Source organism: Emydura macquarii, unplaced genomic scaffold (genome assembly GCF_026122565.2).
Source record: "Emydura macquarii macquarii isolate MOO-44397 ecotype Brisbane River unplaced genomic scaffold, CSIRO-AGI_Emac_v2 contig_1390, whole genome shotgun sequence".
Classification (NCBI taxonomy): Eukaryota; Metazoa; Chordata; order Testudines; family Chelidae; genus Emydura; species Emydura macquarii.
In genome coordinates this window covers 3,964,576-3,983,542 of record NW_027131527.1, presented here as the reverse complement: position 1 = coordinate 3,983,542, position 18,967 = coordinate 3,964,576, and the positions used below count along the sequence as shown (strand labels likewise).

The 18,967-nt window shown below is 42.2% G+C and overlaps 1 protein-coding gene across 4 annotated transcripts in view; it reads right to left on the bottom strand.

The window, feature by feature from the left end:
- The window catches only part of WAPL (WAPL cohesin release factor), a 113,832-nt gene that overhangs the window by 70,081 nt on the left and 24,784 nt on the right, over positions 1–18,967 (bottom strand). The window lies entirely within an intron of this gene.

Here is an 18,967-nt window from a genome sequence, read left to right as displayed (position 1 = left end):
TTCTAACCAGATCACAAAAAAACCACCTTCGTCAGGCTCCCTGAAGATAAACAAGGGGAGTTTCATAATTTGCTCTTCAGAAGTTTAAACTTTGATTATAGGATGCGCTTTATCCTTTGGTATCTTGAAGAGAATTTAAAATACGTGAGAAGATACATTAGATCCTAGGGTCAACATCAACCAGCTGACATTCAAAAATACAACAGTCCTTGTCTACACTGAATGTTAAGTGGTGATTAATTTTGTGTTAGCTAGCATGTATTATAAACAAGATGCACTATGAGTGTGGACAAGTCATATATATGGATAGTGCCTACCACAATGAGGCCCCAATCTTGGCTGGAGCCTTCAAGTGATATTGTAAGGGAGTGGGAGTTGAAAGGAAGATACAAAAAACCTCTGAAATACTTTCAACTAAAGAACTGACAACTTTAAAACATAGTAGTGCTCCTGTGGCCATAAACACCCTAATATTCTACTTCTACTCTTCCTCTGTTTGATCAAATGCAAGCTTTCATTTTACAGTACAACAGCATTCACTGAGCTGCAGTTAATTCTAGTTCTGATAGAAGTGATACTTAAAATCTAAAGGCATTTAATAGATTTAAGTTACATAGAATATTCATAATTTTGTTTCAGCACTCTGAGAAAGACTCTGTATCCATTTTACAGTCCATGAAACTGAAACCTGAGTCTCCTACAGTAATACTGTACATGAGAACAAGAGGCCCCTGAACACTGAAGTGTGTATTTGAGAGTTTCCTGAGCAGGTCCACAATGTACTGAAACCCCTGTTTTCTGAAAATTTGCACTGTTCTTTCAGTCACCTTTAGAAAACTGTGACTGCACTATTAATTCACTATTCAACCAACTTTTCATTTCTGCTTACTTTTAATACAAAATTAACCTAAGTAGCTGATGAAGATGCAGGGAGAAAATTGTGGATACACAAGGTTTTGCTTCAAGTGGGATGATGTCCATTAATAAGGATGGGGACCAAAGGAGTAAACCTGGGCAGTTGCAAGCAAGGGAGAGAATACTGCAAAGAGCAAGAGGAAAGGAGACATACAAGGTGCAGAACGGGAATAAAAACAGGTTTTTAAAACCTTTGTCAACTTCCTACTTTTGAATTAGTCAACTATTTAGGGTGCACTGTTCGATATTTTCGATTTTGACTAGGATGAGGTCTTCTACTTGAAAAGGGCTCTGAACTGTACAGTAGCGTTAACTAACCACAATGTCGTAAGACTAAAGTAGCCTAGAATGTGATTACCCTAAACCCACTTTAATTCCTATAGAAAATTCCCAAGTTGTTATTCAAACTTTAAAAATGCCTTTACAAAACATCAGGTAAACGGATTTTCCTAAAAAGGGTAGTATTAAATCTGCTCAAACGAAAGATGCCTTATTAAAAATCTATAGTTTATATGGAGTTTTCTTTGGACTTCAGGCTTTCTAATGACAAACACAGAGGTAGTGTAAGTAAGGCCAACCTCATATCTCCACACATTACTTCCAACCACTCATCTTCAACTTGTCTTTCCCTTCATACCTACACTTTTTAAAATATAGTCAACTTTAAAAATATTTTTTCATTTCTTATGGTTTCAATGATACTTCCAGCATGCAGTGTAAGATTAAGAATAAAGTATTTTCTAATAAGATTTCTTCTTAATTCTTAGGTCATTGATGAGCCTCATCTCTGTGCTCCTGGCAGATAAATTTGTCAAAAGTTTCTGGTTGTTCTGTGGTGAGGGAAGGATTGTTTGAAGTGAAACCTTAACTTTGGTTTTACAGGTTTTCCAAAGCTGAGTTTTTCAAGATGTTTCTCCAAGAAGGAAAGCAGTACATCTGGTCAATCTTTACTTCAGCTTTAAATAAGTTGCTTGAGAACTTCATTTTTCTTTTAAGTGTTATAACTGCTCAGTGACAGAAAACCTCCTGTGAAACCTGCAAGCCTTCCTTACATAGATGGTCTAAAACACGTTGTCTTGTAAAGTTAAAAATTCACACTTTGTAAATTAGAAAAGTAAATATTTATAACAAGCAGACAAAGTGGTGGCTCATAAAAGAGGCAGAACTACTTAGATTACATATTTGTAATAAGTTTTGAATAAAACTTCAGAAGTGAATTCAGAAGTTAAAGATGAGGATCCTCAACCAAAAGCATCCTTTCCTCCAGCCATACAGAACTAGAGACACTCTGTATGAGCTCTATGGTTGCTTTTACTTGTCCTATTACAAGTAGTAAAATCTCACAGATAAAGCCCTGTTTTGTTCTTGGTTAACAATCATCACTAACACTTTGAATTGTATCCAGAAATAATCTGGAAGCCATGTGTTATACAAGATATCGCTGACTGGCTATTGTCTCCATTTTTAGGTCGAATTACATTTCCTCCCTTCTTTGGGAATTTTACACACAAGGGTTTTTAGTTTTCAGCAGAACTTTTACAGGTCACTGTCATCACTCTGAGGCTTTCTTGAATGTGAAGAGAAATGCAGGACTTAAAGTAGTGGCTGAGCAACTCTTCTGCCTTAAATTTCCTTGCCACTTGATGTTCTGCTACACCATTGGACGAGAGTGAAATTTCCTCTTCCTCCAGAGAAGCAGTGTTTTCTACAGTACACAATTTTTAACCCCAACTTTCCAAACGGTAAACATAAGTTCAGATAGGCCTCAGATTTCACAGGTTTGTTTTCTGAGCCCAGGGACATGGCTGAGAGTAAGTATCCTTTCCTCATATATTTATTTGAAAAGTACCATTCATAAAGAGAGGAAGAAAGAACCCTGGTAAAGAAACTTAACAGGAAAGAGGCCCTGAAAGACCCCTAAAGTAGCTGTCCAGATTGCAAGCATGTTGCTATGAAGGACCATTCCATCCATTCAAGTTGTTGAGGGTGTAGAAAACCAAGTTCTTTTCTAATATTTGGATATTAATTAGTAGTAGTAAAGTGGCTTTAAATCTAGACTTGAGAGTTTTTAAAAATTCAAATTCAATGTGAAAAAAATTACACCAAATTTTTTTCTTTACAGTCCCAAACTGCAATTGCTTCTATTCTATACAGCTGCCAATAGTTACTGCTTTAATAGTATTATTCATAACCACAAACATTTAAATTAAATCCCCCATCTCCACAGTTTCTAAAAAGATATCAACTATATCCCATTATATTTGGCTCTGTTCAGTAAAGAAATCCATCCACCGTAGGAGCAGCACGAAGTTCCCAAGTCACGTCTACATCCATTGTAGTGAGGAAGCAGCAGCAGGATTCTGATTGTTTTAAAGGAGGACTCCTGGAGCAAAAACTATGCTACCTACAATGGTATTGCAAAATACTAAACTGGAAAGGGACAAGCCACTCTAAAGTACTTTGGGGGTGGGGGGGTATATATTTATGTTTATTTGTATTTAACAATTATAAATACACCATAACAAGAAAAGGCAAAAGAAATGTGAAATCCCCATCATTGCTGGAAAGCTGTTAATTATACCTATCTCTACCTTTAATTACTAAGAATAAATTCGTATACAATTTCTTAAGTGTAAATTATAAATGGAGCAAACAAGAAGCTGCCTTTCTGAAAGTTTTGTAAAGGAGATTAGGCCTGAAAACGCTGGCGCATTAGAAAGTTATGGAAATAAAGATCCAGAGGGGTAGCCATGTTAGTCTGTATACAGCAAAAAGAACGAGAGTCCTGTAGCACTTTAAAGACTAACAAATTTCTGCAGGCATAAGCTTTCGTCTGCATCTGGGATGCATGTGACGGACGAAGTGGTTTTCAGCCCACGAAAGCTTATGCCTGCAGAAATTTGTTAGTCTTTAAAGTGCTACAGGACTCTAGTTTTTGGAAATAAAGAGTTTCACAAGGTTTTTTTGTTTTTTAAGTTCCATAATTGGTTTAAATTTGGGGCTAACAGTTTGTTTTTATGCAGTTACATCTTTTTAAAGATGAATTTACTTAATAACTAAAACTTATTTCAAATGGATTTTGGTTATACCTGAAACGGTCTCAATACTTATCTGCCTGAAAGGAAGGCTCTCCTGCTGGGCAATAACAATGCTGTAACATTAAAATGGCAGCCATAGTCTGAGAAAAGTCTCATTCAGTAGAGACAAAATGACTTTAAAAATTGACCTAAATTCCTTTTTATATAGTTCTTTAGTAAATATGTAAATTACAGTACAATATTTGCTATAATTTTTGCTTTAAACTGTGTCAGACCCTGCCACTATGACACTGATGCACAAACAAGGAAATAAGCAGCCATACCCATTTAAATTTATTAGAAACCAAGTAAAAATAATGTTTAAAGATGGGCAACAGAACATATTCCTTTCTCCATCCAGAAGGTACATAGCCAAACCAACACTCAGAAGCTCTAGATTTTGGCAGCCTTTTGTCTGCAAGTCACACCCTTGGATCCTTTTTCTCTCCAGTCCACCAAGGACTTCCAGAACTGAAACTCAACTCTACCTTACTAGTGACTAAGAAATACAACACACAATCCTGTAATTTGTAAGAAAGGGAATTGTACTAGAACTGGAGCACAAAATTATCAAATATGAAAAATCTCCCTATGTGCCTAGTTGCCACAATTTCAGCTGAATGGGATTCTTATACATGCAGAGTTTGTGCCAAAACTCTATGCCCTATGGTTGAGACAAACTAATTTCCCTGAACAGACGGGTACTGAAGTAGCAAGGCCAGGGAAAAGTATCCAAAAGGTAAACAAGACAGCTGGTTGAGTAAGACCAACGCTTTTGGGAAACAGTGCTCTGCCTTACCCAGCTAACTGATGTTCTTAGGATGAGGGTCCTGTATCTTTTCTTCAGTTATCTCCTTTTTTTTTTCACTTCTAGGGACCCAGGAGACTAGGAGACTGTCTCCCTTGGGTTGCAGACACATCCCAAATGGCACTGGCCAGAAGAGAATTAATTGCAGTTTCATATATACCAGGGTGGCCAAACTTACTCAAAACCTCCCTCTAAGCCACACTGCCACAGAGCAGAAGTTTTGAGGTTTCCACCCCAGTCTGGAGGATGTAGGTGGGGAAGGGGAGAGGGGAAACCACCACAGGAGGCTTTGCAAAAGCTGCACTTCAACTGTAAAATAGTTTCATGAGGCTCACGAGCCAGAGTTTGGCCACCCTGATGTATACTTTGATTTCTCAAAAGGTGATGCTCTATTCAGAAGCCATAGTACAGCACCACAGTTCCCTACTGGATATGTTATCTGTACTGTGCAACAGGCAACTAGAGTTTGCTCTAGTCTTCTAGATATTCTGCTTGCTATTGCTGCTCTGCTGGAAGCAAAATCAGAAGAATTAGTGAGGGGCAGGAAGGGAAGCACAGTAAAAGAAGTAAGCTGAAGCACATACAGCAGGTTAATCCTGCTGCTCTGTATTTACAAGAACTAAAGAGATGGAAAAGGGAGTAACTTGGCTGACTTCGGGGCACCAATACAGTGATACACCAATACAGTGCAAAGTGATTACAGATGTTAGATAATGGACAGCTCCTTCATACAACTAACTGTACTGGTGCAGAGAAATTAGTCAGGAATCCTCTCCCTCCAAAAAAATTTAAATCAGACATTACACAAGAATCGAAGTTTAAAAGTAGATAGTGTCACATTACATGGAATGGCTATTTACCGAAAAGGTGACACTAACCCCAAAGGTTCTCTTTTTTCAATTGGTTAAAAAAGGTTTTTCAATTTTTTGGTTTTTCAATTTTTGGTTTTTCAATTGGTTAATTAGGGATAAGACTACCATGAGTTGGATGCTGAAAAGGCTAATTTCATGGAGGTCTCTGAGATTTTCAGCTTCCACCCCGTGACCTTGGGCTGTGGGGCGGAAGACGTCAGTTTCTGGGGGCTGCGGAGCTCTCAAACAGCAGCAACTTTCAGCAGCTGCAGGGATCCCCAGCCAGGATCGAGGAATGCTATCAGCCAGGACAGATGGCAGGGATCCTGGAGCTTGGCACTGGGGCGGGAGAGGGACAACAGGGGCCCTGGGGCTCTGAGCCACTGGTGGTGGTGGGTGGGGTTGATGGCAGGGACCCCATGGCTTCTAGCCGGAGTGGGCGGCAGGGGAATGCACCATCATGGGGAAACCCTGGAGCCCAAAGCCCCAAGTTGGTGCAGGCAGCAGTCCCGCAGCTCTGAGCCACAGGTAGCAGGGGGACAGAGCCTCGGGGCCCCTCCACTGCTCACGGCAGCTGAACTCTGGGGTCCCCACCAACCCGTGGTGGCTGAGGACAGGGGTCCTTGGAGCTCCCAGCTGCAATTGGGGGACCCTGCAACCCCAAGCTACTGTAGAGGACCCCAGCCTGGACCCCCAGCTGCCACCCACTGGACCTGTGCTGGCTCCCTAGCTCCCAGCTGCGCCGCCTCCTCTCCCTGGGCAGCTCCGAGCCCTGTTATTTTGAGTAAAAGTCACGGACAGGTCATGGCTTCCGTGAATTTTTGTGTATTGCCCATGACCTGTCTGTGACTTTTACTCAAAATAACCTTGACAAAAATCTTAACCTTAATAATGGTATGCAGTTCTTGAACATCCTGTCAAAAGTAACCCCAGACTGGTAAGTGGGGCTCAGTAGCTGCCATTGGGATGAAGGAAGCTGCATATCTGTGTCCTTGTATCCTCTGATGTTTGTGTGGCAGTTTGTAAAAATTCCAGTGATAGAACAGCTGAGGGAAGGATCTTGATTTATACACCTGTTTGTGATTTTCTCTCTTCCAGGCCACGGATAAATGCCCATGGAGCAGAGGGTTGTCCTGGAGTCTTTTAATGAGCATACAGACTCTTCAGTCTTTGTTGAAGAATTCAGACTTGACAAAGAGCAAGTTCTCCACAGTACTCTGGACCTACTTGTGACACCTGTATCTCTGTACCTGTATCTCTAGACGTAGCATCAGCAACATACACTGCCGCTTGAATAGAAGTCTTAGCTACCAGTCCACCTTCTTCAGTGAGGGCTTGGAAATGGGTCCTGTCCTTTTGAGAGAGTTGGTCTTTGAACTCCAAGAATTTGAAGTCATTTGTGAAATCATATTTTGCTAACAGCGCCTGATAGTTAGCAATTATAAACTGAAGGCTTGTGGATGAAAATACCTTCTTCCTTAGAAGGTAAAGGTAGTTAGCTTCCTTGCCCACAGGAGTTTCCTTGGGAGTGCTGCAGGCTGGATCTCTAAGGATTGCTTGCACTAAAGAGTTTGGGGCAGGATGACTGACAAACAGTCCTTTAGCTACTACAAAATATTGCCTCTCAGCTCTTTTCAGAGTGGGGCAGCTGGAAGCAGGAGTAAGCCAAACTGCTCTGGCTAGTTCCATGATGGCCTTGCTTACTGCAAAGGCCAGCTTACTGGGGCCAGTGGACTATTACTGGAGCCAGATGTCCCAAAGTCTATGCTGCCTATCACAGAATCAGAGTTGGAAGGGACCTCAGGAGGTCATCTAGTCCAACCCCCTGCTCAGAACAAGACTAACCTCAGCTAAATAATCCCAGCGAGGGTTTTGTCAAGCCGCAGCTTAAAAACCTCTGAAGATGGAGATTCCACCACCTCCCTAGGTAACCCATTCCAATGCTTCACCACACTCCTAGTGAAAAACCTTTTCCTAATGGCCAACCTAGACCTCCCCCCCTTGCAACTTGAGACTGTTGCTCCTTGTTCTGTCATCTGCCACCATTGAGAACAGCCTAGCTCCATCCTCCCTGGAACCCCCTTTCAGGTAGTTAAAGGCTGCTATCAAATCCCCCCTCATTCGTCTCTTCTGTAGACTAAACAAGCCTAGTTCCTTCAGCCTCTCCTCATAAGTCCTGTGCTCCAGCCCCCTAATCATTTTTGTTGCCCTTCATTGGACTCTCTCCAACTTGTCCACATCCTTGTTGTAGTGGGGGGCCCAAAACTGGACACAATACTCCAAACGCGGCCTCACCAATGCCGAATAGAGGGGAATAATCACTTCCCGTGATCTGCTGGCAATGCTCCTACTAATGCAGCCCAATATGCTATTAGCCTTCTTGGCAATAAGGGCACACGGCTGACTCATATCCAGCTTCTTATCCACTGTTACCCCCAGGTCCTTTTCTGCAGAACTGCTGCCTAGCTCGTCGGTCCCCAGTCTGTAGCTGTGCATGGGATTCTTCTGTCCTAAGTGCAGGACTTTGCACTTGTCCTTGTTGAACCTCCTCAGATTTCTTTTGGCCCAATCCTCCAGTTTGTTTAGGTCCTTCTGTATCCTATCCCTACCTTCCAGGGTATCTACCACACCCCCTAACTTAGTGTCATCTGCAAACTTGCTGAGGGTGCAATCTACCCCATCCTCCAGATCACTGACAAAGATGTTGAACAAAACCAGGCCCAGGACCGACCCCTGGACCACCTTCAGCAAGAACTCGTGATATTGCCTGTGGTCATAAGGCAGGGTTGGGGCATTTATCTCACTGGGTAAGGAGAATGACATGCCCTTGGGTACCAGTGGACTTAGCTCAGTTTCTTCCACTGGAACTCTGACAGTGCCAGTTGGTGTTGGCTAGGAGGGGAGAGCTGGCGGAACTTGCACAGAGAACTGGAGTGCCCAGAATAGGGATCCTATGGGTCCCAATAGGGCCAGTATGAAGGATCAACAGGATGGGAGATGAGCCCAAGGCAGTGGGTACTATCAGTCTGTCCCCTGGGTAGTCATATCTGGGTGGTGGATGGGTCAAAAACTTCCCAGAGTCTCGATCCAGACTAACATCCCTATATGAAGGCAATGGACTCTGCCATTAGAAAGTTACGTCTGGCCTTCCCTGGAAGAAGATAACCAGAAGACAGTGAAATGTTAAAATAATGAGTCAAGAATGAAAACTGTAAAAATGAGAAGGGATTTTAAATCACTGTTTAAACATTCAGATAAAACAGCAACAGGTGCAGTATAAAAACCTGAGCAGAATCCAAAATTTGTTTTACTAACATTTAACTACCATTCTGAATAGAAAGATTATTTAAAATAAAAGATTCAATAACTGTTGCCTTTCAATAAAAGTATGAATGATCACATGAAACATTCAGACATCTAACAAATCCTCCAACTAAGCAGAAAAGAACAAGCTACTGAAGCCTTCTCTATTATGTAGATAAGTAACAAAATGGAAGGAAAAAAAACACTTTTTTTTTTTTTTTTTTTTTTAAAAAGGTGACCTGCAAAAGAAGGTCTGGAAAAGAAGAAGTTCTTTCCTTTTTGTCTAAAATATTAAGGAGAATATATCAACCATGTTCCAACTATTACATAAGGCTTCCCACATTCTTTTTTCTCCCTAGAATTTTCCTATTTTGTGGGATTCTTGTGGTTTCTCTCTTTACTTTTTCAAATACAAGCTGCAGAGCATTCTTTATTTTAAGATAACTTTGGAGGAGAATTAAGTGGACTGCATGCCTCATCAGAAAGACAAGCAATGTCCAAAGCAATTCCAAAAAGTGATCCTAACAGTCAAAAATGCATCATTAATAGCATATTCAATATCAAAATATTGTTTCAGTTGTCCTGTTACTGAATCAGGACTAATGTACCCATCAGGTGTCTGATGGGCCCAAAATCTTGTTTAAAAACCTGCCACTTTCTTGCTTGTTCTTTGCTTATGACAAAACAGTAAATTTAAACACTGAATTAAATTACCTTGAGATCAATGAGAGTCAGAAGTAACAGGAAAGCATGGATTTGCTGCCACTTGTTCAATCTTATTAGACACACAAAAAAATCAATTTAAAAATTTTAAACCTGTGCCTTCCTTCTGCTCTGCAAATGCCTTAAGGAAGTTATAGTAACATGCTAGCAATACTACTGTTACCAAGAGTTCTGAAGTACAAAGCATAAGACATTGGTCATTTCTAGGTCGGAAGGGTTCCTAGATAATTTGCCATTAAACTTACTTCCTTTGTAAAACTTAGAAAATTCGTCTTTTAATTTAAACCAATTATTACAGTGCATGAATGGAAGAAGCAGCAGCAGCACCATAAATAATATCTGGATATTAAAGAACAGTTCTCAAACTGTGGCCTTCTGCCACAAGTGGTCCAGAGCCCTTACTATGGGTTCATAGAACACAAGATTTGAGGAATAGAGTAGTGAGCAACTAGTCAAATCATTAATCGCAAATGCATCCAGATCTCAAGACTATATATTTTTTAAAATGATCCGGCCTGAACTTACAATTATAACTGATGCTAAAGAGACATTACAAAACATATACTATTTCATTCTACTTACTGAAGCAGAAAGCACAAAAAAATTCAGAACAATATGATTGCAGATTCTGCAGTTTAAAAAAAGTTATGTAATTTCTCCTCCCAATTTTAACTGCAATTAAAGCTTTTTTAGGGCACATACATTAGATGAAGTCTTCCAAGTAATTTTAGATCACTGATAAGTTTATAATTACGTAATCTGCTAGAGTATTCTGTCCAGTATAGCACAATTTTCTTGAGAACCATAATGTCTCCTACAGCATCCATCTGTGAGACTATTTTGCTTACTCTGTTTAACTCTCAAACTTAATTAGCAAGAAACCAGAAAACCAATCTAAATAAATGCCAGATAAAACATTTTCTCTTTTTGGCTAAGTGAAGTGAGGTTTAACTCAACTTGATAGCATTTGTCTGTAACCCAATAAATTTGAATGCCCCACACAATCAATTCCAATGTTTCAAGTAATGTTCTAGGCATCAGTGGGCAGAACCATCTTGATTTTTGTGAAAAAATCAGAAAACAAAAGGAGGAAATAGGACATGCTCAGCCCATAGCATCTGACTGGCAGAGCCGGCATCTTCAACCACCTCTGTTAATTGTCTACATAACAAAACTACCAGTTGGCTGCCATTAACATCTTCCAGCGTAACAATACCCATCCTGTCAATTCTACTCTTTTTTCCTATACTGTTTGAAGTGTTGCACTGGTGCAGCTGCACAGCTGTAGTGCTTTAGTGAAAACATTATTAGGCCAACAGAAGAGCTTCTCCCATTGGCATTGCTAATCCACCTCTGGGAGATGCAATAGTTATGTGGACAGGAAAAGCCCTCCCATCCACATAGCACTGTCTACACCAGGGGTTAGGCTGATATAACCATCAGTCAGGGGTGTGGATTTTTCACACCCGAGTGACCAAGTTATACTGATACAAGTGTGTAGTGTAGACCTGGCCTGAATAACTTCTTCCCCTTCTCATTTCTTTTCTGTCTAGGAGAGAAAAGGAATGGGGGAGGGGGGGAAGGAGGGGCGCACATAGAGCCCAGGCACATGGCAGAAGAAAGAAGGGCGCCACACACAGCCTGTTGTATGGGGGACAATGCAGGACCCTGACATGGAGGGGAGGAATAATGAGAAACACATGCAAAAAGGAGTGGAAGTGTTGCAGGAAGTCCCTGGAATAGAGGGGCATGGGAAAGTGGCCCATAGACCTTGGGTGGGAAATGGAACCAGTCAGAGACTCCAGCCAGTAAAGAAAGAAGCAGCCAAAATAGGGACTGCTGCACTGGGGGGTGGGGAAAGGGGTGTATAAATGGGGAGTGGCCCTGACAACTCTCCTGGACTCAGAACACTGCAAGGGAGAGCCTCTCATCCTTGGCACATAAGACCTAGTTTGTGTGCTACTCCCCACCACATACACTAACCCACCATCTGAGCTGCAGAGAGGAGTCAACCATTGGAGTCCAGCCAATAAAGGTGGCAGTAGCCAAAGCAGGACCTTTGGATCTCTCCAGCTGGAAAGCTTTCTACAGCTGTGACTGGCTTTTCTCTGCTTTGTTAAGTGGTTGTTTGCTCCAATTATCCTGCTCTCCCCCTCAGTCTTCATCACAGTTTCACTCCACACCCACCACTCCTGCTCTCTTCTCCCTTGCCGTAACCCTTTTGCCCCCTTTCCTTTCCTTTCCATTTAGCACACTGCTCTTAAGTAAACCACCCAGAAAAAAAAATAAGAATCACAGAACTAACATGACATCTGCTACCATCACACTGTTCACTCTGCTTGCGTTATACCCATTCCCCCAACCTTTGTCTGTCATGTCTATTTAGATTATAAGCTCTTCAGTGATAGGGACCATCTGCGCCTCTATTTTACTGCACCTAGCACAATGGGATCCCATTGTCAGATGGCCTTCAGCACTACTATAATAAACACAGACTAAAAAAAGGACTCCAAGGAACCTCTGGTGTGTAAAATGAGCTCTACCTGCAAATGCAACCAAGTGTGAAACTCTCCAGTAGTATTTTAGAAATGAAGAGAAAGTTACTTTCCATATAGATAAATATACTAAACATATATTAGTAAATAATTAGTATTTTAGTACACACTATTTCATATTTTAATTGAAAACATGGATTTTACAAACAGTGGTCAATTTTAGGATTGTGCAACAGTTCAGATTCCATTACATCAATTTCTCTTCAATGGAGAGAGGTGTGGCACATTTTACATTCAGCATGTTCCACTACTTATAAATCTTGTTTTGTTGTTTTTTTTTTTTTTTTTTAAACCCAACCCAACACATAAGCAACTACAAAACCCAAGCTCGGTCATTCTGACCGTCCATCAAGAACAACTGCCTTCATCACTGTCCCTCCAGTTCTCCAACCAGCTCCCTCAATTGTCACAGAATATGGTAAACCATTGCTGTTCAGTTATGAGCCAGAAAAGAAAAACAGATTAATTACTGCAGAATTTATTGGTCTGCCAAGCTAAGCAGCACCAACGATAAATTAATCTCTGTAAATTTCCGAGATTGAAAAGTGCACGCAAAACAATTGGGTTACCAAAACTTTGAAGTAATTATCCTAAAAATTGATAGCATTCAAAAATTGCTCTGCAGTTGAGATCTTGAACTGGTCTGAGGGCCTGCCAGAGCGTAACAACATTGAATCTGCCTGAATGGACTTCAGATCCCAGATAATCAATGTGTTACAATCATGCCTGGTCAAAAAGGAAAAGCAAAGAATCCCCAAATCTCCATGAATGCCTTCACCATCACACCGCTCATTTGAGAGGCGATGTCACACATTGTAAGCCACATGGCACCTGTAAATAAAGCAATAAATACTGACCACAAATTATTACGGAAGCCAAAGTCACCGCACTCATGGATCCTTTTGCAAGAAATGACATCACCTCCATAAAACACTTGTGTGACATTACTGACAAGAAACGTAATTCACTCAGTGTGGTCTACTCCAGTTCTGGCCAGCTAATCAATACAGAAGCAAAGTGCATGGGACACTAGAGTAAACCTTTGAGCCAGCTGCTAAATGCACCCTCACCTTCTTCGGGCTGCTGCCAAATTGACCCATTCTGCACAAGATGTTCCTGGCCAATTCACTATGAATGAAAATCCACAGAGATGTAAAAAAGCTTAAGGGAAGTGTGGAATCAAAGAATTAATCATAACACTGATTAATAGAATGCCTGGTCTGAAACTGGTCATAGAAGGCCTGGCCTGAAGTTGTAGCCTGAAACTGAAATAGAAGCCCCAGGCTAAACCATTAACAGAATGCCTCAACTGAAATTAGGATAAAGATGTTAAAATCCCACAAGAGGTCTCTGAACCACACCCGAGAGGCAAGTCTCTGTTATGAGCCTTAAGCCTTATTGAAGTCTGAACAGACTTCAACTGTTTTGATAAGTACCAGTACCTGCCCCCCTTTGTCTTACTGGCCCCATAGAAACTTACTCCATAGAAATTAGCATTTGAACAGGTATTGTGTAACCACCCATCTTCGGGTGTTAGCCAGGGTCCCTGAAAACCTGATTGTATAATCAAGTGACTCATTGGACGTTCCTGTGAGGGCATCTGGTGTGCCCCACTGTGCATTGTGATTGTCTTTCCTGTTAAGTATAAACTGTTAATCAAATTCCACTATATGATCAATGTGTAAATGAACCTAAGCAACCCCTATATAAGTCTTTTGTATCTGGTAGCCAGGTGAAGTACATTTGCCCAGCATCCAGACATGCTGCTTGACTTCCCTATAGCCACCTGGGTTTTCCCTATGGCTATAGTATTCCCCATAGCTATGGTTATGTGATTGTGTGTGTCACAATTAAAGCTGCACCCGATCCAACTCTAAAATGTAGCAGTGTGATTCTTTTCCACGACAGAAGTAAAGTGTCAGGAAGCTGTGGAATTTCTACAGAACCATTAAACATTGGATTAGATATTCTTTTATGGCTGCACATGCTGTTCGGTATCACCTGGAGAACAGAATTGGTCACGGCTGAATGAGAAAAACATTATTTTACCACTTTGGAAATGTAAAGGCAGCAAATGAGATCATCATGGCACTTCCTTTCTATCCTTCCCAGGGGAAGTTTTTCCTTCTGTACTGTTGGCTAGAACCACTGATACTTTAAGGAGCAAGGGAAGACCACCACAAGCTGGCCTTATTCCATGCTGTTCTATGACAGAGCAAATCTTTGTAGCACATTAGTTTATTGAGAAGGCACAAGAATTCAAGAGCCCTGTTCACACTGCTTTTGTGGATATCGAGGCCCCAGTCACATATATCTGCCTTTTCTAGGTGCTGATATGACTCTCAGGCCTTCACATTTCTGTTCTTACTTGCAGTCTTCTGTGAGTCATCTCCTATTCTCCTGGGCTCTGCATCCAGTCATCTTCATGGGCTCCTCCATTCTTTGGGTCACTATTGCTGTGCCTCTAACTCTCATAGCCTTCCCTCCTAAGCTCATGTTAAATGCCCTCCCATCAGATGCAGCGTTAATCTTTTTGTGGGGGTGGATTAATGTCGTTGACTTACGGATCGATTGAGTGAGTCTCCACTGCTTCTCAATTGATCCCGAAAGAATCAATCTGGCAGCACTAACAGTGCCGCCACGAGTGAAGACATACCCTCAGACTTTTGTGGGTGAATATAGGGTGTAAATGTAATGAAACTTTCTCCCAAGAAGCTAATGTTTCAAAAGGAGGTTTACTGAGAAAACAAGGTTCCAGTCTCATTGAAGAGTAGGCTGCTTTTTTTAAAGTAGACAAAAAGGTTTTGATTAGGCCATTCTAGAACTGGCTAGTCAGAGGGAGTGGGAAGATCAAGTAGCCCAGTGAAGATGAATGGTATGCACTGACTGCTGCTGAGGGGACCTGAAAGGAACTGACAGGCAAACCTGCCGTCTTCAGGGAAAGAATGGAGTCCAGAACGAAGTGAATGTCTGGCTTCTGGAGAAATATGTCTTAATGTACCCAGATAGAGAAACGTTTTCACCTGACTAGGTAACATTTCCTAGTGGAATTCTTTCTACTATTAGAAACGGTGTTTTGTACATTAGAACATGACGGGTCTAAGGACAAAAACCAGATTCTGAGATGAAGTGGCTATGGCTTGGGATGCCTGATCTTGCCATTCCTCTGAGTGAGGAGGAGATCAGGAAATGTAGGAATAATCAGTACCCAAGATTACATGCATAGGAGAGTCAGGAAACAAGATTGTCTGGGTCAGTTTGGAGCAATAAGAATAACTCGTGTCCTGTCCTGCTGAATCTTGTGCAAAATTTAAAGCAGGAGTGGTAAGTGGAGGAAAGGAATAGTTCAGATGATCTGACCATATAATGAGTAGAGCATCACCCCTGTGTGGGGCAACCCAGGGCTCCTCTGGAATAGTATTTGTTTGGGAGACCAACAGGTCCCTGTGGGAGTCTCCCATAAAGCAAAAAATACTGTTTAAACACAAAGTTATGAAGTTCCCACTAATGATCAACTGCAAAGTGTCTGCTAAAAGAGTTCACTAGCACATTCTGGTTTCCTGAGGGATAGACTGGATGATCTGACTGCCAATGCACCAGTTCACCAACTGACGGCTTCTGCACACAGGGAAATGGAGCTTGCTCTTCCCTATTTGTTGATGTAAAATAAATTCATAATGTTGTCTGACTTTATGAGGGCAGGTGACCTTGAGTGAACAGGAGAAAGGTTTTGTAAGCCCTCTGAACTCCTCATAGTTCTAAAACATTGATTGCCCTGTCAGTTTGGCATGTACACAGTTTGAAGCCACACTTGTTAGCAACAAAGTTGGAGTCTTGCAAAAGGTATGGCATAACTACATGAGGCCATATGGCCTAGAAGAAAGAGGTAAGTCTTGACAGGCAGTCAGGGGTTGGTTATTATCTGATCTATGATATGTTCATAGCCTGAAACCTGTCTTTCGGCAAGAAAGCCCTTGCTGTAATTAAATTCAAAGATGCCCCAATGAAGTCCAAAATCTGCGCAGGGGTGAGAATGAATTTTTCAGTGTTCATGCTGATCCCCCAGAAAGCAGTTGTAGTACTGTCAAAGTCAACACCTGAGCCTCTTGGCATCACTGTCAAGATAGGGGAAAGACTGTAAAACCAGGCTGCTATCAGAGAGAACATCTTGATAAAGACACTGGGGCAGCAGCAATGGCAAAAGGGAGTACTCTGTACTGAAAGTGGTCAAAGCCAAGTATGAGCCTGAGAACATGTCGCTGAGTGGGGTGAATGTCCACATGAAAATATGTATCCATGTCGAGAGCTGTAAATTATGTCTTTTTCCAGGGATGGAATAATAGATGGCAATGTTACCATATGACACTTAAGTTTGTGAATAAAGCAGTTGAGATGGCAGAGGTCAAGAATGGATCTCCAACCGCCTTTCTTTTGGGAGACTAAAGAAATAAAGTAAAAACTTCTCCCTTGGTACTGAAGAGGAACCAGCTCTATCACTCATTGATTTAAGAGATTCCACTTCTTAAGAATGTTCTTGGGAGAGTGGCCCCAAGAGGAGGTGTAGTAGGGGGTAGGATCGTAAACAGTGATAGCTGGAATGGATGACACTGACCACCCCTTTTTTTTTTTTTAAATGGTGCATGGGAACTGGGATGTGTTGGACTGAGTGGTTTGCAGCATTTGAGCATCTGTCAAAAGTCATGTTTAGCTGAGGGCTGGGATTGGAATTAAGAGCCTGCCCAAAAGTGAGGAGAGTGGGGCTTTTGAGCTCTCTGCCTTTTAAAGGGTGGCTCATAAAATCTCCAGTGGAAGAACTGTTGAGCCACTGGTCTAGGCTTGTATTGTTGCCAATGGAATTTTGTCTTTTAAGCAGGTGTATATATTCCAATGGAGTGGACAGTGCCCCTGAAGTCCTTTAAAGTAAGGACTCATCCTTCTTCTGATTAAACAAATGAGTATCAAACTGAAGGTCCTCAATGGTGTTCTGGACCTCTCTGGGAAATCCCAAAACAGAGCCACAACTCCCTGTGCATCACCATGGCAGTAGCCATTGCCCTGGAAGATGTATCAGCTGCACTTACTGCTGATTGGAGAACCGTCCTGATAACCATTTTGCCTTCTTCTATGAGAGCTGGAAACAAGTTCTGTCCTGCTGTGGCAGTGACCGTCAATAAAGTCTGCAAATTTTGAACAGTTAAAGAAGTTTTACATAGCCAGTGGTGCTTGATAATTGGCTATCCTGAACTGGAGGCGAGAAGACGACCTTCCTTCTTAGTAAGTCGAGACACTTGCCCTTTTTATCAGTCAGGATAGATGGGGATGTCGCTGCCTAATTGGAAGCAGCTTAGACAGCTAAAGAATTACGAACAGTGAGAAAACAAATTCCACCCCCTTTGCTGGGATATAATACCATTTCTCTATCCTCTGTGAGGTATGAGTTGTGGTATGTGAGACCACTAACTGGTTCCAGGATGGCTTGATTAATTCAACTGGAGCTGGAGGAATGAAGGATGTCCAGGAGCTTGTGTTGAGGATCCCAAACCTTCTCAAGAGCAATGTGCCACTCTCCTGCAAATCAATTCCTAGAACCACTTAGTCATCAATGAACGGGGGGGGGGGGGGGGGGGGGGGAAGAGGAGGGAGGGAGGGGGAGAGGAGGAGAGTCACCATCTCATGTGGCAATGAAGACTGCAGTCTTATTGGATCCAGTAGAACCACCAGATCCAGCGTGTAACTCCTCAGTACGATCCAGGGTCAGCTCCCATCAAAAAGGAGAGACAGGCAACTCCCTAGCAGACCAGACAGACTCTGTGAAATGGTACTGATCCCAGAGCCCAGAACATGAGGAATTAATGGGGTTTGTAGTTGTCCCAAAGGCACAGGATTCCAAGGTGGATGAGGCAACAATTGTTAGTCACAAGCTGGCCCAAGTTTTCTGACTGGAAAGATGCATGTTGTAGGAGGAGAGCATAACACTTCACTGGGCCATTCAGAATCTCCTGAGAAGAAAACATATTTCAGATCCAACAGCATTACAAAGAGTGCTGCTGAAGGGAAAACATAGCCTGAAGGTGGAATGGGAGACAAACTCCTTCCAAAGGCCAGCTCTCATCATGGAGTCAGCCCCACTCCAAAGAGAGGGACCAGAAGGAGTAGGAGACTCTGGGTTTGGGACAGCAAAGATGTCCTTATGAGGAGTGTAGGTCTTGGCTCTTCCCAGAGTGATAGTGGTCCTGTCTGCCTGAACTGCTGGAGCCAGAGTAGAGAGAATGTGCATCACAGCCACTGGAGACAAAGACTGAACCACAGGTGGCCAATGCTCTTGGCAATTGGTCTTAATGTGTGATGGCAGATCCTGGGTTTGTGTTTCAGAAGTACCAGAAGCACTGGTAACACCAGACTGCAATCTGGTGCCAACAGAGCACTAAATTTGCAGGCTCTCTTACCATGCATCTGAGACATAGTATGTCTTACCGTCTCTTGGGCTGGATCCAATCTTCGAAGTGGATGTGGAGGAAGACTTAGGCTTATGAGAATGCTCCCTGCTTTCCCAACAAGACCGTGTCAAGGGATCTGTGGGGGAAGACACCTTTGCTCCTGATTCAGGCCTCGTGGCAGGAGGTGCACTCCTTGTCACGTCAGGCCAATGTACACTGGGGTGGTGAATCTCAACTGCAGATTCAAGGCCTTTTCCATTAGGAAACACAAATTTTGAAGCCCAGTGCAATACCCCAA